General features: G+C 48.8%; 1 protein-coding gene across 1 annotated transcript in view; it reads left to right on the top strand.

Annotated features, from left to right (window-relative positions):
* The first annotated feature begins 8390 nt into the window (after positions 1-8390).
* Positions 8391-24957, top strand: part of RASGEF1C (RasGEF domain family member 1C) — a 61888-nt gene continuing 45321 nt past the window's right edge. The window contains exon 1 of the mRNA XM_031437990.2: positions 8391-8433. The gene's annotated coding sequence lies outside the window, so the exon portion shown is untranslated. The remainder of the gene's footprint in view (positions 8434-24957) is intronic.

Raw genomic sequence — 24957 nt, 5'->3', positions numbered from 1 at the left:
GTTTTCCTATAATAATGCAATACAAGTCAAAGTATGAAAAGATCTCACACATCTAGGAACTAAACAATATGCTGAACGCAGTCTGGGTGAAAGAGGAAATCATAAGGAAAATTAGGAAATTCCTGAAAGTGCACGGCTTCAGGAGAACAGCACGAGTCAGGTTAGATACAGGACCCAGCTCAGGCTTAAGTGCATTTATCAAGAACAAGAGAGGTGTTTCTTTTTTTTTTTAAATGAGTTCAACATTCGACTCAGGAGATGGACAGAAGAGCAACAGAGGACACAGAAAAGGAGGAATAGTAAACGTGATGGCAGGGGTGAGAACCTAGAAAATAAAAATGAGGAAAAAACTGGGAGAACCAAAAGATCGATAAGGTCGACCTCTGGCAATACTGATCAAGGGGAAAAAGAAGAGAATATGCAGGTAACATACAAAGTGGAAAAGGAAAGTTGTGGTAGACATGAAGGATCATCTGCAGCAGTCTGACCAGTGAGTCGTCCCCAAGAGCAGATTCCTGCAGGAACACACTGAAATTGTCTCAGGGAGAACGAGGATACTGAGCACAGCACACATAGGAACTTACTTACTCCTTTCAGCAGTTCTGCGAGGTCGGTGTTGTCTCCATTGCAAAGTGGGGGAGACGGAGGCCGGGAGAAAACCTAAGTTCCCAGAGCCGGAGTTTGTAGAGACGGGGTCTGAGGCTGGAGGCGCCAGGGCCGGGCCCCACGCTGTGAGCCGTTCTGCGCTCTGGCCAGCCTCCGGGAAGCCTGAGTGGACCCGTGACCGTCAGAGAAAGTGAGATGGTAATGAAAGGGTATCCCCCGCACCCCCAAATACTCTCCAGGAGCCATGAATCTCACAGGTCAGGTTTTAGTTAATTTTCAAGAAACAAACACTATCTTATCTGAAATTTTCAAAGCCACCCAACTCAGTTTGGGAGGCTGGATTAATCTTGACTCCAAAATTGGATAAAAACAGACCAAGATTCCATGCCCTTTTCATAGATGCCAACTGAATCCAAGATTGTATGGTTTATTCCGAATACCAGGGTGACTCAACGCAACTGTTTCAAAAAAACCTATTTTTGTTTTGTTTTAACTCTCAGAAAACTGAACAGAAAAGAGCTTCCTTTGAGGGGTGGCAGGGCTTATTCTGGGAAGAGCAGGATGCAGCAAATGTCAAACGGGTGCGGGCAAGCTAACGGAGAAACGCAAGGTGCAACAGCTGCTGGGGCCACTGCCAACCCAGGGGACCAGGAGGAGCTAGGGCGGTGGCGGTGGCGGCAGTGAGGGTGCGGGCCTCCTGAGTGCTGCGGGGCCGTGGAGTGAGGCTGAGCCCTGCTGAGTGCAGGCAGGAAGCCCACCGAGGCTCCTTGCAATCAACCCCCTCCCCTCGAGTCTAGAAACAGGCTAGCAGCCTAGCCAGAGGCAAAAGCCCCACTCCCCACAGACACACCTCCACCTCTGCGCAAAGTCGAAATGCATCCTTCTGCAGGACTACGTCTGACTCCTCAGCTGGGCCGGGATGTGTCCCCAGGGTTCCCACTTCCAGGACCCCTCCTGTGGTCCCCTCTTCCCCTCATGCAACCAAATACCGTCCCTTCGTTTTCAACAAAGGCTGGCTGAGCGGCTCCTGTGTCCCATAAATAAGACACAAATACTTAATCCGGCTGCGTTGACAACTAAGGACAAGAAGTTGCCCGGGTGAAGGAGGCTCCAACCCTGCAGGTCGTTCAGCCGTGGCTGTAATGGCCCAGAGGGGCTCCAGCCCTTGTCCAGCCACCGCCTGGCCTTCCTCCCACCTGGAACGAGCCTGCTGCGATGCAGCTGGGGCCACATGTCACTGTCTCCGCGGCAGCCTCCATGGGTGCCAGTGGACCACATGGCTGTTTCTCAAACCTGGGCTCCCATTGCCACACTGCTCACACACACTTTTACTTTACATGATCAACATTGCCAGCATCACATGTAGGCCATTTGGATGTCCTAAAACCACCTCCTGTGCCTTTTCGCCTGGTGGATTCTAAACAGTTGAAGGTCTGTAAACCATGTTGAAGCTGTGAAGGTGTTACCATGGCTGGAAGATGCGAATTCCCAGGCCCTGCACAGACCCTGAGCCCAAGCTCCTGGCAGTCTTGGGCATGTGTGTTGCACGTGAGCTCCCAAGGAAGGCCCGATATGCATCCACTCTGCCCAGCTGTGGGCCCCGCAGAGGGCAGCAGCCTGACCCCCACCTCCCTGCCTTCCACCCCACGCAGGGCAGCCCATGGGAAGCACATGGGGTTTGGGCCCCTGCTCTGCTGTGCCACGTGCACAGGCCGCTTGCCCTCTCTGAGCCCCTACTGTGAAGTGGTATCCAAGTTTCCCATAACCGCCATAGCAAATTACCACCAACTGAGTGGCTCAAAGCAACGCAAGTGTATTTTCTTACAGTGCGTCAGAAGTCCCGCCTGGGACTCGCTGGGCTTAACGCAAGTGTCGGCAGGGCTGGTTCTTCCCACAGGATCGGGCGGGGAGCTCGTTTCCTTGCCTTTTCCAGCTTCCAGAGGCCGTCACGTTCCTTGGCTCATGGCCCTTGCTCCGTCTTCAAAACCAGCAGAATGCCATCTCTCTGACCTGCGTCCCTCCTCACGTCGCTTTCCCTGACTCTCCTTCTGTCTCCCTCTTCTGCTTTTAAGCCACATTGATTCCAGGGGGCTCACCCTGGAGATTCAAGGTAATAGCCCCGTCTCAGAGTTCTAACTATGTCATACCCACACAGTCCCTTTTCCCGTGTGAGGTCGCACATTCACAGGGTCTGGGGGTGAGGATGTGGACATCCTGGGGGCCATGGTTCCACCCACTGCAGATGGGAGGGATCACCCTGTACCCATTTTAATCAGCATTTCTCAAAGTATGCCCCATCTTTTGCCTGCATTAGCATCACCTGGGGCTCTTGTTACGAACACAGCGTGTGGGCCACCCAGACCCCCAAACCTGAGTATTGATGGGGTCCTGGGGTGATGCCTCTCCTCAAGTGCCCCAGGGGGTTCCTACGCACGGTGAGATCTGGCCGCCTGGATAAGTGGGGCAGGGGCCGAGGGCACTCGGGGGGAGAGGAGGCTGATGCCACCAGACCTCGCAGGAGCCTGGCGGGCCCATCATGCCACAGCTGTCCCCTGGGCCTGGGCTGTGAGGACCCTCAGGAGGTATTTTCCCGGCCTGCAGATTTAGGCTCTGCTGGACGCTGCCCCCGGGCCCAGGCTCCTCTGAACCCCTGTCTCTCCTTAGGGCCACGTTGGGCTCCTCGTGCCACTGAACCAGCAGGCAGTGGAAGGAGTTTGCCAGGGTGGCCGCCCCCAGGTTTGCCACCTGCGAGCAAGGGGGCCCCAGGAGGGGTGGCAAAGGAGAGGCTGACCCGAGGGAGTGTGAGCGTCCCAAGCGGGGGACTGGCAGGCACGTTTTGCCCTCTGAGCCGCCACCTCAGCCCCCTGCGTTCAGCGCAGCTGGGTGGACAGCTCTGGGCGCGTGCCGGAGTGGCCCACCCCAAGCTCAGGCTTTTCTGTCTCAGGGCTTCTGCCTGAGATGTGGAAGCGCACTCAGCCTGCAGATAGGCGCAGCCCGGAAGTGCCAGGGACGCGGGTAAATTCTCCAGCCAGCAGGGGAGCACTGACATGCTCCCTGTGCAGCTCCGTAAACGGTCTAGGCTTTCGTTAGCCTTGACGGTCACCATCCGAATGGTGCGCCCTTGGTGGGTGGTCCCCCTTGCCTATTGCACCCTCCCTGCTTCTCCTCGGCCCCCTGGGGCCCCATCCCGCATAAACCACCTGCACCTCGTCTCAGGCTCTGCTCCCAGGGGCCCCGTCTGTAATGACCGCCTTTGTCCTGAGGCCAGCCCAGCCTGCAGCTTTGTGATGGGGGACCAGGCCCCCACTCACCTCCCACACACATGCACCGCACATCCCGTGCACACTCATGCCGCACCAACTCACACATTACACATGCACAAGCACACGCCTGCACTCACTGTCTCTCCTCCCCGACCCCTGCCCAGACTCAGTGGGCAGTCAGGGCCCTGGTCTATAAACAGCCATTGAATGTGGCTGTTCATTCAGGCTGCTGTCCAGTTACCCCAGACCAGGGGGCTGCTGATTCTCAGGAGCTTCTCTCCCACAGTTCTGGGGGCTGGGAGTCCGGGGTCCGGGCGCCAGCAGCACCAGGCTCCGGGGAGAGCCCTCCTCCAGGTCGCAGACGGCCGCCTTCCACTGTGTCCTCGCCTCGCAGAAGGGGGAGGGGAGCTCTCTGGGGTCCCTTTTATAAGGGCGCTAATCTCAGTCATGAGGGCTCCACCCTCAGGGCCCGTTCACACCCCCCATCCCGAAGGCCCCACACCTCCTGGTAATATCAGCTTGGGGCTTGGGAGTTCAACATAGGATTTTTTTTTAATTGAGGTATAGTTGATTTATAATACTAGTTTCATGTATACAGCATAGTGATTCAAAATTCTTATAGATTACACCCATTTAAAGTTATTATAAAGAGTTGGCTTTGTTCTCTGTGCTACACAATATCTCCTTATTTATTTTATACACAGTAGATTTTTTACTGAAGTATAACTGATGTACAATATTGTATAAGTCACAGGTGTACAATAGAGTGATTCACAGTCAACACACACATTTCAGTGGGACATGCCCTGTCCATCCATAGCAGTGACCCCACCGGTGACTGGCCACGTGACAACTCTCTCCTGGAGCCTCACCCTCTCCTGGGATAGTAAGTTTGGAGAGTTCTCACCAGATGCAAGAATGGCTGAGTTATGGGTTGCACCCACAAAATGCACGGGCCAAAGGCCGAAGTTCTTCCCTACTGTTCTCTGATTTTACTGGGGACACTGCTTGGCAGCACACGTGGTGTCAGCCTTGTTCCTGGGTCACCTGCTCCAGCTGTGCTGAGAGTTGGGGCAGACATGCCACAGGGGCCCTCACACTCCAGCCACTGTCTGAGTGTCTACAGCAGCTGGGCCCCAGGATCTCCTTCCTTCACCTAGGAGAGCCCACACCAGACTGTACCCACAAGTCCAGCCACCTCCAAATGCCCCCAAATATCCCCTTGGCCCCACAGTCTCAGCAAAGTCCCCCATCCATCCTGGCTGGGCCCGCGCTGCCCCTCGCCCCTCACACGTTCTCCTCATCTTCCCATCCCCAGTGCTGTGTCTTCTCCCCTGGCCCCTGCCCCTGCCCAGGCTCTGTGCTTTCCAGACATCCCCTGCCTGCTGCCCTCCCTCATGTGCACCTTCCATGCAGCAAGCAGCTCCAGGGTGGCCTCCTCAGTGGACGAGGACCCCAGCCCTGCCATCCCAGTGCTGGGCTGTTGGAGCAAACTCAGTTGCTCCCAGAGTCACGTGGGTGGGAGGTGCCATCAGGGCCATGAGCAACCAAGGCAGGGGCTGGAGGCGCTGGGAAAGGCCACGTGGGTGTCACAGCAGCCTATCTGCTGGGGGCGCCACTGACAGAGCTGGGGCAGAGCCTGGCCCTGGCCCAGCCCCAAAGGACAGAGCCCCAGCGCCTCACCCTCGCGGCCCTGGCCCCTTCCACCTGGGCTTCTGCACTCTTCCCCACCCTCTCCTCCTCTCTAGGCACACCGGTTTCCTTTCTCACAACATGTGATGTGCCTTGCTGGCCACAGGGCCTTTGCTCCTGCTATCCTCTCTGTCCAGGACAGTCTTCCCACAGACCTGGTGGAGCTGGCTCCTCATTGGGGTCTCAGCCCAAACCCCATGTGTCCAGAAGGGCCTTTCCTGAGTCCTCCCATCCAAAGTAGCCCCAACATACTCAGCCACCTCACCCTGTGTTGGTGACTTTATGGCACTTAGCATTCTCTGAAATGATACTTTATTTTTTTATTACTCTTCTGTTTGTGTAATTAGTTTTCAGTCTCCCCTCTCTCAGCTGTGGGCTCTGAGGCGGCAAGAACCCCACACCCTGCTCACCATGATATCCTAGCCCCCAGCATGGCGCACGGCACAACTAGGCCCTCAGGAAATATCCCCCAGAGGCGTGTCTCAGGGCAGGGCTGGGCAGAGCAGGCTGAACAAGAGCTTACCCTCTGTCCCAACACAGCACACTCTGGGGATGTGTCCCTGGCTGTGTCCTAGAGTGGAGAGGTGGGCTGGGGCAGGGCAGGCCTGATGGACGCGGCTAGGCTGGGGAGAGGGCTGGGGAAATGTGGTGCCTTCACAGGGCCGGACCTCTCCCAGGGTCCACCCATGGCACCTGCAGCCAGTGTCCCCCAAGCTGGCGGCGGTTCAGAGCAGAACTCCCCGCTGGCCTCAAGGCTCGGCCCAAGGAGCTGTCAGGTGGTGCTGACAACAGCACGTGCTGTCCCCTTGACACAGACCTGACCTCCCGGGCAGCAGGAGAGGGTACAGGGGACCTCAGGAGACACAGCCTTCTTCCCTGTCTCAGGCATAGCCCTGCCCCACGCAACCGCTTGGGACAGGTGCTGTGGCCACAAGCAAGTCCAGCCTCGGGTTTCGGTTGCTCCGCCAAGCACTGTGCCCTGCTGCACCCAGCGTGGCAGTAGTGCCTCAGCGGTCCCCAGGCCCTTGCCCACAGAGGGGGTGGTGGGAGAGAGGCTGGCCCTGCTCCTCTGAGCTACACAGAGCTAGCGGGCCCTGCAGTGCTGCTGGGTCCCAGCGTGTCACAGTGAGTGTGCCAGAGCACCCCAGTCCGCTCCTGCAGCCTTCTCTCCCCAGAGCCCCAGCATGCCTCTGGGAGGCGCACCAGGCCTGACCTGAGGGCTGGGAGCACGGGCTGAGAATTGGAGAAGGTGTGCTGGCCTCAGGACTGGCCACAGCACCTAAGGCCAGAGGCAGATCTGTGTGCAGGTGGGGGGCAAGCCTCCCCCCTCCTGCCTCTGTTTCCCCTTCCCCTTCAACACAACCTGGCCCTTGGCCCTTGGTCTCGGGCATCACCCTCCCTGGGACCAGCCTCTGGCCCTGGCCTTGTCCCCGGGCTCTGCTGCCTCCCTGCCCAGCCCTTTCAACCCACTGGCCCTAATACATCTACGTCCCCTAGGTAGATATATGCCTGCTGTCCCCAGGCCTTAGTTTCCCCAACTGTGCAAGACACGTGCTGGACTGTGCTGTTTTTATCTGACCAGTCATCTGGGAACAGCACCAGGGCGTGCTGGCGCAGGGCCCTCCTCCACCTGCAGGGTTAGCACCACGGCCAACGTCACCCCGGCTCCCAGGAGGTGACGCCTAGGCCTGTATTCCTCATCCTCCTGGTCTGTGGAAGTGGCCTGAGCCGGGCTCCTTGGAGCCTGTGCGGCAGCTCTGGGCTCCCTCGGAACCATTAGGAAGATGTGCTCTTTCTGGGGGTGTCAGCCCAGGACTGCTGGGGGCCATCCTGCCATGGAGGGTCTGGGAGACGGAGAGGTGGATTCCTACTTGTAACGTTTGAGCTCCTGGGTCTAACTATTCTGCAAGCAGAGTACCTTGGCTTTAAAGCTTTATGAGCCAGTGTATTATTTGCTTAAACTGGTTGGGTTGAGTCACTTGCCATATGCCATCAGGCAGGCCCTGACTGGAGCAGAGAACAGACGTCCTGACCTCTACGCTGGGACAAACCATGAAACTCCCAGCGTCCCGGTGCAGCCAGCCGAGGAAGGTCAGCCCATCGTGTCCAGGCCCCTGCCCCATGCTGAGAGTGGCACAGCGCACCGTCACCCTAGCACTCAGGGTCCTCGCGGTGGTGACCTGCCCAGCCGCCCTCCCCTCCAGGGGCGGTTTAGGGGGTAATGAGCAGCCTTCCCGCCCCGTCACGCCCACCCTGTGCCCACCAGGCAGGGACACACGCAGCCAAACCACTGCAGTCCAGTGGCCATCGCAGAAGCAAGGGGGCCCAGAGGAGTGGCCAGGGTCCAGGCTTGAGGAAAGGGAGTGAACCAGGTGTTAGGGTGCCAGGGGGTTTTCAGGTGAGGGAGTCGGAGGGACATCCTGCGTGCGGAGTCCGGCAGTAGCCATGCTCTGAGGGGCTGGCATCATCTGGCGCTTGTAATGGGTCCCCCTCCACGGAGGTGGGAAGTCAGCCACAGCGGAGGCCCTGAATGCAGGGCTGGACGTCTGGCCTTGACACTGAGGCCTGCTGAGCAGAGACTTCTCGGGTATCGAGGCCGCCGAGGGCGTGGGTAGGGGGCCCGTGAGGCAGGGGCTCCCGCAGCCCCACCCCGCGCCCCGCCCGCCCGCGCCGCGCTTCCCCGTGTGGCCGCGAGGGGGCGCCGCGCCGCGCAGCTCTGGGGTCGGCCGCCAGAGCACGGCGGGCTGTGCCCGGGAGCCGCGCGGGCGGCGGGCGGCGGGCGGCGGCCCGGGTCGGCGGCGCCGCGGCTCGCAGCGGGCGCGGCGGGCGCTGCCCATGGGCCGGGCCCGGGGACTGGGCGCGCCGGGAGCCGGTGAGTCGGGGCGCGGCCGGGCGGGACTCGGGGCGCCGCGGGTAAGGGGTGCTGGGGAAGGGCTGCGGGGGTGGCGGGGCGCCGGGAGGTCGCGACGCGGAGGTGCGGGGCGGCGAGACCGGCGGGACGGCGGAGGTCCCGGCCGCGGCGCGGGGGCGCGCGGGCCTGACCCGGGGCACAGGTGCGCGCGCGCATGACGGGGCGCGGGGCTGGGCGGCGGGGGGTGGGTGCTGCGAGGCGCGCGGGTGCGGGCGCCGGGCGGCGGCCGGGAGGGGACCGGCGGAGGGCACACCCCCGGCCGCCGTTGCGGGAGACCGGCTCCGGCGCGCGCGCCCCGCCGCCCCACTCCGCACGACGAGCAAGCTTCTTCAGCCGCTCGGGGGGGTAGGAGAAGCCAGCCCGGACCCAAGGCCTCCTCCGCACTAGACCTCGGTTTCCTGGTCTGTGAAATGGGAACAGCGAGACTGCCCTCCCAGTGCTTGTGAAGAAGGGAAAGGGCCTTGTCCGTGGGGAGAGATGGTGTTGTCATCTCTTAAGCTGCGATGGAATTGAGGAAAGGCTCCATGCTGCCATCAGAGCGCCTGCAGGGACTGTGGGGGTCAGCTCCAGGTTCTGCGTGTGTCCCTCACTCAGTGACGGTGGGCAGGGTCCGGGGACCCGTAGTCCACTCCTCTCTGTGCTCAGGTGGGGAAAGGGAAGCCAGGAGGGGAGGAGGCGAGGCGGTGCCCCCCACCCTGCCTCAAGCTCAGCGTGGAGAGCAGTGTGGAAAAGACAGAGGAGGCAGCCTGGGGTGGTGGAGGGGCTCGTCCCAGCCCCCTCCCTCCTACCTCCTGGGCCTCTGAGGCAGATGTTCTGCTCTGACTCAAGAGCCAGAGAAGTGCCCTGGGAAGACTCACCTGTGTGGCAGGTGCCGTGTCTCCATCTTAAGCTGAGGCTTGGGTGACAGGACTTGTTCAAGGTCTCAGGACTACGAAGTGGCACAGTAGGATTTCAGCCGTGGTAGGACAGGTTCCAAAAGCCAGATTCCAGCCACTGTGCCAGGTAACAGGGGCGGCCTGGGATTGTCCGCTCACTCACCTGGAGCATCCACTGATGGCTGCTGTCCGCTCCTGGCCCCAGTGAGTGCTTACAAGCAGGTGTGGGAGGGGGAAGCTGACCAGGTAATCAAAGGAAAAGCCAAGGTCATGTTAGAAGATAAGTGCCAGGAAGAAAATAAAACAGGGTGATTAGATTGGAGACTCGGGACTGAGGGGACCCTTGGCCCGGTCAGGGAGGGTGTCTCTGAGCAGTGACCACTGGCTGTGATGTGTGATGTGTGTGTGATGCCCACAAAAAAAGCAGGAGGGAGCAGCAGGTGCAAGGCCCCTGAGGCAGGCACAGGTGGTGGATGGGAGGGGCTGGAGCAGAGCCAGTTAGGGGAAGCCTGGGGCTTGGGTTTTCCTCTTGGTGCAGTTGACAGTCCCCAGAGGGTTTTAGAGTTTGAGTATTGAAAGGGATGCCCCTGAGGGGGGTGTGGAGAGACTGTAGGGGGCAGGAGAGGCAGCAGGGAGGAGGCTGCTGGACTCCACCAGGGACTTTCAAGGATAAGCCAATGGTCAGACATGGAGGCTGCCATCCTGGTGGGGCGAGGGGCATGAGAAGGGCGGGGTCTTCTGCAGGTGTGGGGGTTGTTAGCTTTGATGGACAGGGGAGCCTGGTTTGGTCTCAAGCACTGCCCCACTCCTGCATCCTCCTGGGTGCCGCACTGCCGCTCTCAGACATCCCTGTGTCCAGCTCGGGAAGGGGCACGTGCCCTGAGTTTGCAGAGGTGAGATGCTTGGTGTTCAGGTTGGTCTCTGTGATCTCTGACATGTTCCTGTAAGTCTCTGAGCATTATTCCAGCTCTCACTTGTACTGTGACCCAGACCTAGAGCCAACCACTTCTCCAGGAAGCCTCGGTGACTTTCAGTGGGGTGCAGGGGAGGGGGGTTTAGAAACCAGTATCTGAGTATATTAGATGTGCTCATTGCTACCTGGACATCATTGGCTCCAGGACTCCTCAGTGGACTGAGCCAAAACTCTTTCTTTTGTTTTTAACTAAAAGTTAGTATTTCCATCTCTTTTCTCCCACGGTAAGAACCTGGTTCCCAAAACATCAATGTATGTAATAATTTGCTTAATCCTAGAATACACCCAAAACAGTTTCAGGATCACTGCATCCAAATCACTACCAACCGAAACCCACCAGGTCACGTTCAGGGTTTCTCTGGCTGGATTGTCAGCACTATGTGAGAATGTTACCAATTCGATACACCGTTAGCTTCATCCGTTTCCGTTTGCACACAATTTGATATTTTTCTTTTTAGCCTTTATGATACAATTTTATTTTTTGAACATGTAAAACATTGGTTTCACATGGTTCAAAGGTCAAAACTAAAAGAAAAAACAAAAACAGCTGTACTCAGCAGTCTTAGTCCCGCCCATGTCTCTTCCTCCGTGTTCCCGCCCCATGGGTAACCATTTGAAATCGTCTCTGGTTTATCCTCCCTGGGTCTCTTTTGCAAAACAAGCTATTTATGCATCATCGCAAAAGTTAGCATGTACATCTCCTTTGTCCTTTGCTTTTTTCAGTTAAAAATAATCTCCTTACCAGTTCATAGACATTTTCCTCATCCTTTTGTGCAGCCACATAATACTCCAGTCTGCGGCTCTGCTGTCCTTATTCAGTTGTGTCTAAAGGATGGACGTTTGGTTATTTTCCTGGCCTCTGTTATTAAAAATAATGGAGTGATGGATAACTTTGCGCATAGGTTGCTTGTATTTGTGAAGGCATATCTTTAATGCCAAGAAGGATGAGTAAATAAGTATTTATTTTGTTAACTGTTCCCAAACTCCCCTCCCCAGATTCTGCTCCCCTACCAGCAACGTATGACAGTGTCTGTGGCCCCCGCAGCCTCGTGAATCTGAGAGCCAGGAAGTAGTATTTCAATGCATTTTAATTCACATTTCTATTATTTTGAGTGAAATTAGACTTTTCATATGTTTGTGAGTCATTTGATTCTCTTCTGCGAATTGCTTGTCCATATATTTTGTCCGTTTCCTATTGGATTTGAGGGGATTTTTTTCCCCTTGAGTTTGAAAGTTTGTTCAAAGTACATATTAAGGATACTCGTGCTTTATCTCTGTCATATTGCACATGTGTCTCCCAGGTGTATCAGGGTTTTTTACTTTGTTTGTGGTGGGTTTTGCCATTAAAAGCTTTCTATTTTTAGACAGTTAATTTAATTGCTCTTTTCATTTATTGCCTCTAGACTTTGAATCCTTGAGGCTTTTCTGACACCCAGTTGTGGTGGAATTCACCCATGTCTTCTAATCCTTGTTTGGTTTTGTACTTAGTTTATGGATCCAATTTAGTCTTTTCCCAAATGTCTGTCTCTTTACCCCAACAGCGTATTTAAAAGGCCATCTTGGGTGGGGAGGGTGTAGCTCAGTGGTAGAGCGCATGCTCGGCATGCCCAGGGTCCTGGATTCAATCCCCAGGACCTCCATTAAAAATAAAAAATAGAAGGCCATCTTTTCTCCAGTGACCTGAAATGCACCTGTATCATATGGAACATCCAGATGCAGCTGGACCTACTTCTGGGCTGTCTCTTCGCGCGCTGGTCTTACATGGTGGGAATTATGGCAGCATTGTGTGTGTGTGTGCGTGTGTGTGTGTGTGTGTGCACGGCAAGGAAGACCGTATCCACACCTGCTGCAACAGAGGCGAGAGATTGAACTCAACCCCCTTCATTGTGTTGTGGTAGCTGGGAGGGCTGATCCCCCACTGCTTTTGATTTCAGCGGTTTCCTCGCCATTCCAGCATGTTCCTGGTCTCTTTTGTTAGGATCAGATTAAATTTGTACAACTTCAGGATAATGAATGTTTTTATGAAGTTGAGTCATCTTATTCAAACCCAAGGCATGTTTTCTTTTGTGTTTAAGACTAATCTTTTATTTGGTCAAGACCACTTTTGGGGAGCATTTCGAAGATTTCTTCACACTCCTTGTCAGATTTATTCATGAGTATTTTACCTTGTTTATTGCTATTGTAAGTGCTTTTTCTTCCTTTATATCTTGTAACTGATTTTTATCTGGGTGTATGCTGTTTTCTATCTATCTACCTCAGTAAACTTACTTTATTGTTCGTTTTATCATTAATTCTTTTAGATCAGATATTCTGCCATCTGAAAATTGAAATAGTTTTACTTCTTTACTGATTTTTATGCATCTAATTGCTTTCTCTTATCAAATTAAATTGGCTAAATACCTCCAATTCAGTATTAAACGTTGGATATAATGGGCATCCTTATTTTGCTCCTGACCTTAGTAAAAAGGTCTCTAATACTTCTTACACTAAGGAAGATGCTGACTTTAGGAGATATATACACACACACACACACACACACACACACATACGCATATGTATATATATACACATACAACATTTTTAAGGAAGTGTTCGTTAATTCCTGTTTTATTGGTTTTTTTTTAAATCAGGAATGGGTGTTGATTTTTATTGAAGACTTCTGTGGAGATAATTATGATATTTCTCCTTAGCACAGTTAATAAGATGCATTGTATTAATCGGTATCTGAATATCAGGTTAAAGATGAGGGTGAGGCAAACAACAATACATAAAATTTCTTAATATGAATATTAAGCCATCCTAGCATTCCTGAAATAGAAACTGCTTGGCCATGATATATTTTGATATGACTGTACTAGCTACCTATTGCTCTCTTGCTGTGTAACAAGTTACCATAAACTTAGTGGCTTAAAACAGTGCCTATTTCCGTGGATTTAAAGCCCAGCCATGGCTTAGCTGGGTTCCTGCTGGTGTTGGGCAGGATTGGGTCCTCATCTAGAGGCTCAACTAGGAATGGATTCGCTTTTCCACTCACGTGGTTGTTAGCAGGCTTCATTTCTTTGTGGTTGTAGGACTGAGAGCTTAAGTGTTTGTTGGTGGGTGGCTGGAGTCTGCCCTCGGCTTCTGGGCCACGCACAGTTCCTAAGGGCCACCTGTGGTTCTTGCCACATGGGCTTCCCCAGCATGGCCTCTTTCTCCATCAGGCCAGCAAGGAGAGTCTCGAGAGTAAACCTGCGAGATGGAGTGTTATGCAAGGGAATCACGGAAGTGGTGTCCCATGATCTTTGCTATATTCTGTTGTTTAGAGCAAAGTCAAAGGTTCCGTCCACACTCAAGGGCATGAACACCAGGAGACAGAGGGATCCTTGACACCCTAAAATCTGCCCACCACAATGGTGCTGGGTTCTTTTTGCTAATATATATTTTTCCGGTTTCCCCAGGCATCTCTTGGTTTGATAAAGCTTAGCTTCCGATGGGGTCTGCAGGAAGGGCTCCCTGACTTCTTTCATGTTGGGCTTGTTTTCTGTACCCTCAACACTTGAAGGATAGCTTGGCTGGTTATAAAATCCTGACCTACACTTTCTCTCCTTGCATCTGTTAAAATGTTGCCCTGGGTGGTGTTTCTTACATGCTGTTGACAAGAAATCTGAAATAAACATGGTTTTCTTCCCTTTGTAAGTGACCTGATCATTTTTCCTGGCACTCCAAAGGTTTTTTTTTTCCCTTTACCTTCAAAGTCTAATCATTTTACCAGGAAATGTCTTGGAGTTGACCATTTGAGATCGATTTTCTCAGGTTTGGGTGGGGGCTTTGAATATGCAGGTTCAAGTCTTCTTTCATTGCTAGACGCTTTTCTTGGATAATAACTTTAAGTGTTAATTATTTTGGTTTTCTTCCAACATGTCTGTATACTAGATCTTCTTTTGCCTGTATCTTGTGTCTGTCACTTTATGATTCTCTTTACTACTATCTTTACTTTGCTTTTGTTTTGAGGTTGTTTTCATTAATTTCTCAATGCATATTATAAAATTTTCAGTCAAATCTACTCTCCCTAAGAGAGCTTTTAATTTAATGTTCATTTCTGAGTTGATTTTGTCTTTGACTTGCTTTCCTGAGTTTGGGAAACTCTAGTCTCATGTTTACCTATTTTTTGGTCCATTCTACTCTGAGGTTTCAGATTTATACTTCAGGTTTTTTGTTTTGTTTGTTTTCTTTTTCAGTATCTGAATGTTTTCTGAGGGCAATTCAAGTTGGGGGCGTTGCTACATTGTTCCCATGTAAATTAGTTTTTGGAGAGAATGACTCAGTTCCTTAAATTGGTTTCGTATAAGTATTGTCTATTGTCTTCTATGAACTTAGAAATATCTTTTTTAGGTTTGCTGGGACTGGTAGTCATAAGTGAATGTAGTGGGGAGGGTACAGCTCAGTGGTGGAGCGCACGCCTAGCATGCACTAGGTCTTGGGTTCAGTCCCCAGTACCTCCAGTAAGAAAATAAGCAAATAAATAAACCCAATTACCTCCCCCTCAAAAGAAAAATAAGTGAATGTAGGTGGGAGTTGGGGTTTGGGTAACATCATGTTTCTTAGTTCAAGAGTGCCCTCTTTTGCTGGTTTAGAGAAGTTGCAGTCGCCTTACTTGGTGTCTTTAGGACTTGGGAGCGATATGTATCTTCTGTGTTTACCACTCACTTTGCTTCTGTGGGTCTTTGAACTTCCTTCCTTGCTGCTTGCTCCTATCCACTTACCACCAGGCCTCCAAGGACCTCCACTTCTGAGCCACATCCCTGAAGCAGGGCCTTTCCAGGACAGCCACCTCTGGCCCCACACACGTTGTCCCCTTTCAGTTCCCCAGTACGCATGCTTCCACCCACCCGGTCTCTCTCCTGCTCTCAGAACTTTCCCCTGCGGGTGGGACTTCCTCCTTCTGCTGTTACTTCGTCTAGGTCCTTGGCCCCAGCTCCCTGCTCCTCCTTTCCACCCAGTCTCTGCCCGACCCTCAGCACCAGCGGGCTCTGAAGCGGGCTCTGCGGGCTGGGTCTGCTTCACATCAGTTTCGGGCGGGCAGCAGCCTGTCTCCTGGCCACGTTCTGGGCTGGATGTGGTTGGTTCATTTGCTCTCCTGGATCATCTGAATGGAGAGGTTTGGATCCAGGTGCCTGCCGTTATCGATGGGGACCTGGAGCTGTCCCCAGACTTTTTACTTGGAAAGCTTCATAAAGAATGGTGAATCCAGCTTCACCTGACTCCGTCCGTTGGAAACAGCTTGCAGCCTGTGCTGTATCTCAGTGCTCATCACTTTTGAACCATGGGAGAGTCAGTTACTGAAATCATAACCTCTCCCCAAATGCCTCGGCATCTCCTTGGAACAAGGATGTCCTCCTACAAAACCTCTACTCTGGTAACACACTCAAGAAACTTAACGTTAACACCAAAATATTTCTCATAAACAGTCCATGCTCAGCTGTCAGCAGTTGCCCAGCGATGTCCTTCGGGCCTTACTCTTACGTCCAAGGTCCAGTCAGTGATCAAACACTGTACTTGTTTGTTGTGTCTGCTACAGTCTTTTACTCCGCAGCAGATGATTTGTGTATTTTTTCCAAATTTTTTGTTCATCTTTCCTAATGTTTTGAAGGCGCTACAGGATTTTTTTCCCCATAATCTGGACTTGTTGGACTCTTTCCTTACACTTGATTTAGCTTAAGGGTTTGAGGTTGAAATTGCTTTAAAATTACACACTGTGATGCGTCTCTAGGAAGAGAAGTCCACCCCCCTCCACCTGCCATCCTGTGCCCTCCTGGAGGCCAAGTCGTCTTCCAGGAGCGTGCGGGGAGGGGTGCTGGGAGGAGAGGCTGGGCCCTGGGGGCTGAAGGCTTTTCCCGGGTGTCCCGTGGAAGCGCTGGGCTCTGGCCTCAATTTCCCTTACGTCCCTTCAGGCATCTTTCCCGATCTCCCTCCTGTCAGTGTCACTGTGCCCTCTCGGAGGGCTGCCTCCTACTCCCTTGCCTTTGGGCCTGGCCCTGTGTGCCCGGCTCTACTTCAAGGGGGTTCTCTTCATGCAGGCCCCCTGAACATTCTGCAGGGAACCAGAGACAGCAGAAGGCCGGGTCCCAGAGGCCAGGGTCTGAGCCCACCGCTTCCTCACTTCATGCCTGCTCTTACACTCCCGGAATCACTCTGGGTTTCAAACACCAAATGGGGCTGGTGTCTGGTGCAGAGCAGGCGCCTGCTGTGCGCTCGTTCCGTTTTCCTCCTGGGGACCCAGCATGCCTCCCTCCCTCACATCTGGTAGTGACGGTGTGAGGGGGCCTGACCCCCCTTTGCCCCACGGAGCTCCCTGCAGAAAGGAGCCCTCTTGTGCGAGTCGTGTCGTCTCTGTGATTTCCTTAAGGTGTTACTCCCCGGGCACCGCCACCAAGGGCTCCCTGAACTGTCAGACCACACAGCCTCAGCCAGGAAGAGTGTACGGACTAAGCTGTGAGAGGGCCATGAACGTGGGCGGGGGCACCTCAGTTTTATTATTTTTGAATAAAACTAACACAGACTTCGGTGTTGTCAGTCAGAGGCCTTTCCACCCCGCGCCAGGGATCATTCTAATGGGTGAACTCCTGCTTTACACGCAGGGGTCTCGCCAAGGGCTGGAAGGACACAGCCTCAGAATGAGCTAAATTTTGCCCCTGCAGAGTTCATTTGGTCAGTAAATTGTTCACTTTTCTGGTTTTTAAATCTGGACAACTTTCAAAAGCGCATGAGTCTGGCTAAATAATTATAATAAAATGACCACTTCTCTCTCTTTGATGGTTGAAGCACCTGCTCATTGCCAGCAACTGTGCACCTGTGGCTTCAGGTAATTCCCACAGCAGCTTCCATCTGCTTTACAGGTGAGGAGACAGAGGCTCGGGGACACAAGGCGACTTTGTGGGGTAATCCAGCCAACGCGGGCCCTGGCTCTCAGTCCATGCAGTTTGTGATCTGCGATGTTTGTTTACAGTCTGGGCTATTCTCGAGCCGTGTGGCCTGCCCTCTCCTGGGCCTTTATGAGTGTGACCTCCACTCTCTGCTTGACCATCTGTCTGTCCGTCCATCGGACCACCCAGGCTCTGGAGCCTTGGTCAGGAGCTGCGATCCACTTGTGACATATTTCTGTGAGATGGTTGAACCCTCCAGTCTCCTCACGTTTCCTGGCAGTCCCTACCAGTCCGCGGGGAGGGGCTTCCCCAGCTCCGGGGTTCTGACGACCGGCTGTTCTGAGAAGCCCCTTCAGAATAAAACATTGAACACTTGGTGGTTGCGTGAACGTGTGCAGGGCAGGCTGTGGAAAGGGTTAAGCAGGCTGAGATGACAGTGTGTATGACAGCTGCTCCCCAGATGTGAATTGCAGGTCCCCAGCGGCCTGCGGTTTGAAAACAGATGTTTCTGCATAAACGCAGCCAAATTGTATTAGCACTTTGGATGATGAAAAGGACTTTAAGTGTCTGCATGTTGCCGTTCTGAAATGCTTGCCAGAGAAAACGTACTTACGTTTTGTAAACAGCAAGTATGAGAAGAAGAATAAGGTGATTGCACGGTCACCAATTTCACGAGCAGAGTTGTTGACAGGTGCACGGTACGTACATGAAATGTGGTCAGTCGTGTTGCCACTCAGCGTAATGAGGGAGCCCCGCATTCCTTCCTGTGCCATTTTCATCCCCTGCTCAGACAGGGAGGGCAGCCCAAGGCCCCATGGCACCCAGGCCCCTTGGGGCTTTCAGGGAGAAAGTCACAGACTTTTCTTTTTTTAACCTTTTCTCATGGAAATTTTCCAGAACTTAATCATGTAAAGTATAGGATAAACACAAACCACCATGTACTCATCTCGCAGATCCCACACTATTAACTCACCGTCCTTTTTCCTTTATCTGAACTCCCACACCTTTAGGTGGTTAAAGCAAATCCGAGACACCCTGTCATGTCCCCTGTCATGACTATGATATGCATCTAGAGGCTGATAAGGATTTTACTTATAAGCACCATGCCAGTGGCACACTTAATGAAATTAATAATAATTTCTTTATCTTATCTGAGAATTTGATGCCCCAGTTACTTCAGAAATGTGTTTTTACAGTTGATTGGTTCAAATCAGGGTCCTAGCTAGTTTCTCACATGGCATTTGGTTTTTATAACCCTTAAGTCGTTTTTATTCTATAAATAGTCCTTTTCCCCCTGCGTTTATTTTTTTAGGGATTTTTTTTGGGGGGGGTCTTCATTGCATTGAGTTCTTAGAGAAACGGGGACGTCTGTCCTGTAGAATGTCCCATGTTCTGGATTTGGCTGTTTGTCTCCTTCTGGTGTCAGCGCTCTTGTCTGTCTGTCCCCTGTACTTCCCTAGCCAAGTCGTGTGATCTGCACAGTAGGAACATCATGGGGTAAACGAGTGAGTACTTTGAAATTTTCTTGTGGCCACATTAATAAAGGTGAAATTAAGGTCAATAATATACTTTATGTAACCAAACCTATCCCAAATGTTAGCCATGTGTAACCCACGTACAAGTTACCAGTGATGTTTTCCGTTGCTAGTTCATACTGTCTCCAAGATTCGGGTGTGCATTTGTGCTTACAGCACATCTCAGTTGGAATATTAAGTTTCATCATAAATAACTAATCTGTATTTCAGTTTCATAAAAATTAGAGTTGAAAAATATGTTTTCCAATAACTATCAAGTATCAGGTTTTAGAAACATCTTTTTTTAAACATCTGTATAATTGACATACAGTAAACACTCATGATACGTGTAAATATATGTAAACACTCATGAAACCATCACCACAAAGTAATAAACGTCTCTACCTAGTTACCTTCACTAGGCGTAATGAAAGTATATCCATGTCGTGTGTATCAACAGTTTCTCCCCTTTCATTGATGTGCAGGGTTCCCATTGGTTGGATGTGCCACAGTTTGTTTATGTGGTCAGCAGCATTCTAAGATGGGCCCTAGGATTCCCACTCTTTTGTTACATGTGCTGGATCACCCCTTCCCATTGAGTGTAGGAGGGACCTCTGAACGTGATGAGATTTGAGGTTATTAGGTTACATTATATGGCAGAAGGAATTTTGCAGGTGCAATTAAGGTCCCTGGTCAGTTGATACTGAGTTAATGAAAAGGGAGATTATTCTGGGTGGGCCTGACCTAACCAGGTGAGTGGACCCTGAAGGAAGGACTGGATTCTTCCTGAAGTCAGACAGATTTAAAGCCTGAGAGTGACTCTCCTCTTGGCCATGAGGATGCAGACAACCATGCTGTACAGAAGGTGGGTGGCCTCTTAGAGCGGAGGGCCTCAGTCCTGCAACTGCAAGGAACTGAATTCTACCAACAAGCAGTGAGGTTGGGAAAGGAATCTGAGGCCCAGATGAGATGGCAGCCCCTACTGACACCCTGATTTCAGCCTGGTGAATCTCTGAGCAGACAGCCCAACCAAAATCACAACCTAAAGAAACCGGGAGGTAATATATTTATGTGTAAGTTTTGGGTAATTGTATTCTAAGTTTATGGTATTTGTTACGCAGCAATAAAAATCACATACATGTATCTGTTGCACCTGCTGATGGACATTTAGGCTGTTTATGATTTGGGACTGTTATAAAGCAAGCTCCTGTGAACATTTACAAGCACACCTTTGTGTGACTATATGCTTTCGTTTTTCTTGGATAAATACACGGGAATGGGATGGCTAGGTGATATGGGAAGTTCCTGTTTAACTTTTAAGAAACTGCCACATTCTTTTCCATTGTGGTTGAACCCCTTAGCAGTGTATGGAAGTTCCAGTTGATCTGCTTCCTTGCTACGTTTGGTATTGTCGGTCTTTTTCATTTTAGCTGTTCTAATAGGATCTTATTGTGGTTTCAATTTTCATCTCCCTAATGGCTGGTTACTTGGACGTCTTTTCTTATGCCTGTTTGCCATCTGTGTATCGCCTCTGAGGAAATATCTGTTCAAATATTTTGCACATCGAAAATCAGGCTTGTTTTCTTATTGCCTTTTGAGATCTCCGTACATATATCCTGGTTACAAGTTCTTTATCAGTAAATGACTTATAAATTTTCCCTTCCTTATGTGACTGCCATTTATTCTTTTCGAAGTATCTTTTGAAGAGCAGAAATTTTTAATTTTGGTGAAGTCTCCTTTATCAGTTTTTTCTTTTCATTTATGTTTGGGTGTTTAAGGAATTTTTATCTAACCCAAGGTTACAAAGATTTTTCTTCCATGTTTTCCTCTAGAAACTTTATAGGTATAGGTCTTAATCTGTGATCCATTTTGAGTTAATTTTTGTCTATGGTGGGAAGAATGGATCAATATCAATTTTTTTTGCATCAGATAACCAATTGTTTCTACACTATTTGTTGAAATGACCATCTTTCTCAACTGAATTGCATTTGCATTTTCTTAAACAATCAATTGACCATAAACTGTGGCTCTATTTCTGGACTCTCTATTGTATTTCTTTGATCGCTTGGTCTGTCTTGATTTCAGCACCCCACTCTCTCATGATCTTCTGCACATCTTTTCTCAAATTTAGCCTTCAGTGGTTTTTTTAATCTATTGTAAGTCATATTTAAAAATTTTAATTTCTAATATCTTGTTGCTTGTAAATAGAAATACAATTGATATTTGTATGTCAATCTTGTATACAGCATCCTTGCCAAACTCATGTATCAGTTACAGTGCTCTTATTACAGATTCCAAAGGAATTTCAGCATAGGTGGTCACATCATTTGCAAATAAAGACAGTCTTATTTCTTCCTTTTCAATCTGGATGCCTTTCATTTCTTTATCTTACCTCATTATACCAGTGAAACCTCCAGTACAATGTTGAATAGAAATAATGAGAGTGGACCTCCTTGCCTTCCTCCTGATCTTAGGGGGAACGCATTCAATTTTCCACCATTAGGTATGATATGAGCTGTAGGTTTCTCATAAATGCCCTTTATCAAGTTGGGGAACTTCCTTCCTGTTCCTGGATGGCTGGGAGTTTTTTATCAGGGATTGATTTTGGATTTTGTCAAATGCTTTTTGGCATCCTTGAGTTGATCATATGGTTTTTCTTTTTCAGTCTGTTAATATGGTAAATTACAAAGGTGGTGTAACCACAGCCTCTGTGTAGTTTCCAAACACTTTTATCACTGCAAAATAAACACCCATACCCATTAAGCAGCTGCTCCCCATTCTGCCCTCCCCTCAGCCCCTGGCAACACTAATCTGTGTCCAGCTCTATGGGTGTACCTATTCTGGATATTTCATAGAAATGGAATCATACAGTATGTGACCTTTTGTGTCTTGCTTCTTTCACTTAACATTTTTGGGGTTCATCCACATTGTGGCATGTATCAGTCCGTCATCACTTTTTGTGGCTGACTAATATTCCATTGTATGTACATACCACACTGTTTATCCATTCATCTGTTGATGGACTATTAGATGGTTTCTACCTTTTGGCTATTGTGAATAGTTCTTCTGTGATCATTCATGTACAAGTATTTGGTTAACTTTTTGAGGAAGCACCAAACTCTTTTGCACAGCAGCTGACTATTTTACATCCCCACTAGCAGTGAAGAAGGGTTCCAGTTTCTTCACATCCTTACCAACACTTACTACTTTCCACTTTGTTGATTATGGACATCCTTGTGGATGTGAAGTGGTATCTCATCATGGTTTTGATTTGTATTTCCCTAATGACTAATGATGCTTAGCATTTTTTCGTGTGCTTGTTGGCCGTTTGTATACTGTCCTTGGGGAAATGTCTATTCAAGCCTTTTGTCTGTTTGTTTTTTTTAATTGTGTTGTTTGTCTTTTTGTTGTTGGGTTGTAGGAGTTCTTTACATATTCAAGGATACTAGACCCATATCAGATATATGGTTTGCAAATCTTTTCTGCCATTCTTTAATTTGTCTTTTTCATAGTCTCTATAATGCCCTTTGGTGCACACAAGTTTTTAATTTTGGTGAACTCCAATTTATCCATTTCTTCCTCGTTGCTTACACTTTTGATGTCATATCTACAAATCTATTGCCTAATCCAATGTCATGGAGTTTTCCCTCTATATTTTCTTCTATGAGTTTTATAATTTTAACTCATATATAGGTCTCTAATCCAATTTGAGTTAATTTTTGTATATGTTGTGAGGTAAGGTCCAACTTCATTCTTCTGCATATGAATATCCACTCGTCCCAGCACCATTTGTTGAAGAGACTTTTTCCCCATTGAATGATTTTGGCACTCTTCAAAACTCAGCTAGCCGTCAATGTATGGGCTTATTTCTGACTCTTGATGCTATTTCATTGCTCTGTGTGTCCATCCTTATGCCTGTACTGCACTGTTTTGATTACTGTAGCTTTATAGTAAGTCTTAAAAACAGGAATTTTGAGTACTCCAACTCTGTTCTCACAGTATCTGATGAATTTTAGGATGGGTTTTGGATCTCTGCAAAAAAGTGGTCATTGGAATCTTGGTAGGGATTACACTGTATAAATCACTTTGAGCAGTATGGCTGCTTTTACAGTAGTATGTCTTTCCTTTTATTTAGGTTTTCTTACATTTTCAACATTATTTTATAGTTTTCAATATACAAGTCTTTCACCTTCTTGATTAAATTTATTCTCAGGTATTTTCCTCTTTTGGATGCTATAATAAGTATTGTTTTCTTAATTTACTTTTCAGATTGCTAATTGCTGCTACATAGAAACACAACTGATTTTTGTGTCTTAAACTTGTATTTTTGCAACGTTACTGAATTTGTTTATTAGCTCTAGTAGTTTTTTTGGGTTGTTTGGGACTTTGCGCGTGTGGGATCATGTCATTTCTGAATAAAGATAGTTCTGCTATTTCCTTTTTTTTTTTAAGTGAAGGCACTGGGGGTTGAACCCAGGACCTCGTGCACGCTAGGCGCACACTCTACCACTGAGCTATACCTTCCCCCCATTTCCTTTAAATTCAGTGCCTCTGGCTTTTGTTTCTTTTTCTTGTCTCATTGCTCTCGTTAGAATTTCCAATACAATACTGAATAGCAGTGGTGAAAGCAAGACATCCTTTTCTTATTCCTGATGGAAAGGGCTTTGACTTCATTTTCTTTGACAGATATTGGGCTATTCACGTTACCTATTCTTTTGTGATTCTTCAATTTGTATCTTTTGAGAAACTTTCCCATGTTATCTAAATCGTCGGTTGGTGTAAAGTTGTCCGTTATCCTTTTGATGTCTTTAGAACTTGCATTAATGTCACCCCTCTCATTGGTGATACTGGTTAGTTCTGTGGTGTCTCTTTTTTCCTGACTAGTGTGACTAGAAGTTTATTGAATTTTTTTTTTATCTTCTCAGAGAACACTTTTTTGTTTCATTGTTTTTCTCTATTGTTCTTCTGCTGTTTACCTTGTTGATTTATGCTCTGTATATGATCATTTCTTCTGCTTACTTTGGGTTTCATTTGCTCTTTTTATTCTAGTTTCTTAAATTAGAAGCTGAGGTCATCAACGTGAGTACATGGTTTGAGATCTACTTTTTTCTAATATAGACATTTACTGCTATAAAGTTTCCTCTAAGTGTTACTTTAGCTGCATCCCACATATTTTGATATGTTGTATTTTTTTATTCTGATCATAATATGTTTTATTTCCTTTATAATTTGTTTCATCCATGAGTTATTTAGAAGTGTATTGTTTAGTTCCCAAGTATTTGAGGGGGTTCCAGATATCTTTGTTAATTATATCTAATTTAATTCCTTTGTGGTCAAAGAACATACTTTCTGTGACTTGAGTCCTTTTAAATTTACTATGACTTGTTTTATGGCCTAGAATATGGTCTATCTTGTTGAATGTGCATTTGAAATGAATGTGTATTCTGATGTTATTGTGTGAAGGGTTTTATCAACATCAATCAGTTTAAGTTACTTGGTGATGTTTAAGGGTTCCTGATTTTCTGTCTCCTTTTTCTGCCCATTACTGAGTAGAAGGTATTACAATCTAAGCTACAGTTGTGGGTTTGCTTCTTCTCACAGTTCTATCTGTTCTTGCTTCCTGTATTTTGATACTCTGTTATTAGATGAGGACATTTCTTTTTTTTAACATTTTTTATTGATTTATCATCATTTTACAATGTTGTGTCTAGATGAGGACATGTTTAGGATGGTTTTGTCCTCTTGATAAATTGACCCCTTTGTCACTATGAAGTGGCCCTCTTTATCTACTCTGTCTGAGAATAATGTAGACATGCCAACTTTCTTTCCTTTTCTCATCTTTTTACTATTCCTCTGTTTGTGTCTTTATATTTAAAGAGAGGGTTCTGTGTGGTTCTAGCTTTCTTATCCAGTCTGAAAATCTCTGCCTTTTTATTGGATTGTTTAGATCATTTACACTTCAGGTGGTTATTGATATTGTTGGATTTAAATCTACTGTCTTGCTCTTTATTTTTTATTTGTTTTATATGTTCTTTGATCCTTTTACCTTCTTTTTCTGACTTCTTTCAGGTTAATTGTGTATTTTTAATGATCCTAGTTTATCCCCTTTGTTGATTTATTAGCTTTGTCCCTGTGTTATATTTTAGGGCTTGATTTAGGTGTCATAATATACACTGTATTATTTTTGTTGTTGCTGCCTAAAATATTAAAACAATCTT

The sequence above is a fragment of the Camelus dromedarius genome, chromosome 27 (genome assembly GCF_036321535.1).
Source record: "Camelus dromedarius isolate mCamDro1 chromosome 27, mCamDro1.pat, whole genome shotgun sequence".
In the NCBI taxonomy this organism is placed as follows: Eukaryota; Metazoa; Chordata; class Mammalia; order Artiodactyla; family Camelidae; genus Camelus; species Camelus dromedarius.
Note: the sequence above shows the minus strand (reverse complement) of the source record. Positions and strands in the feature narration are given on the sequence as shown.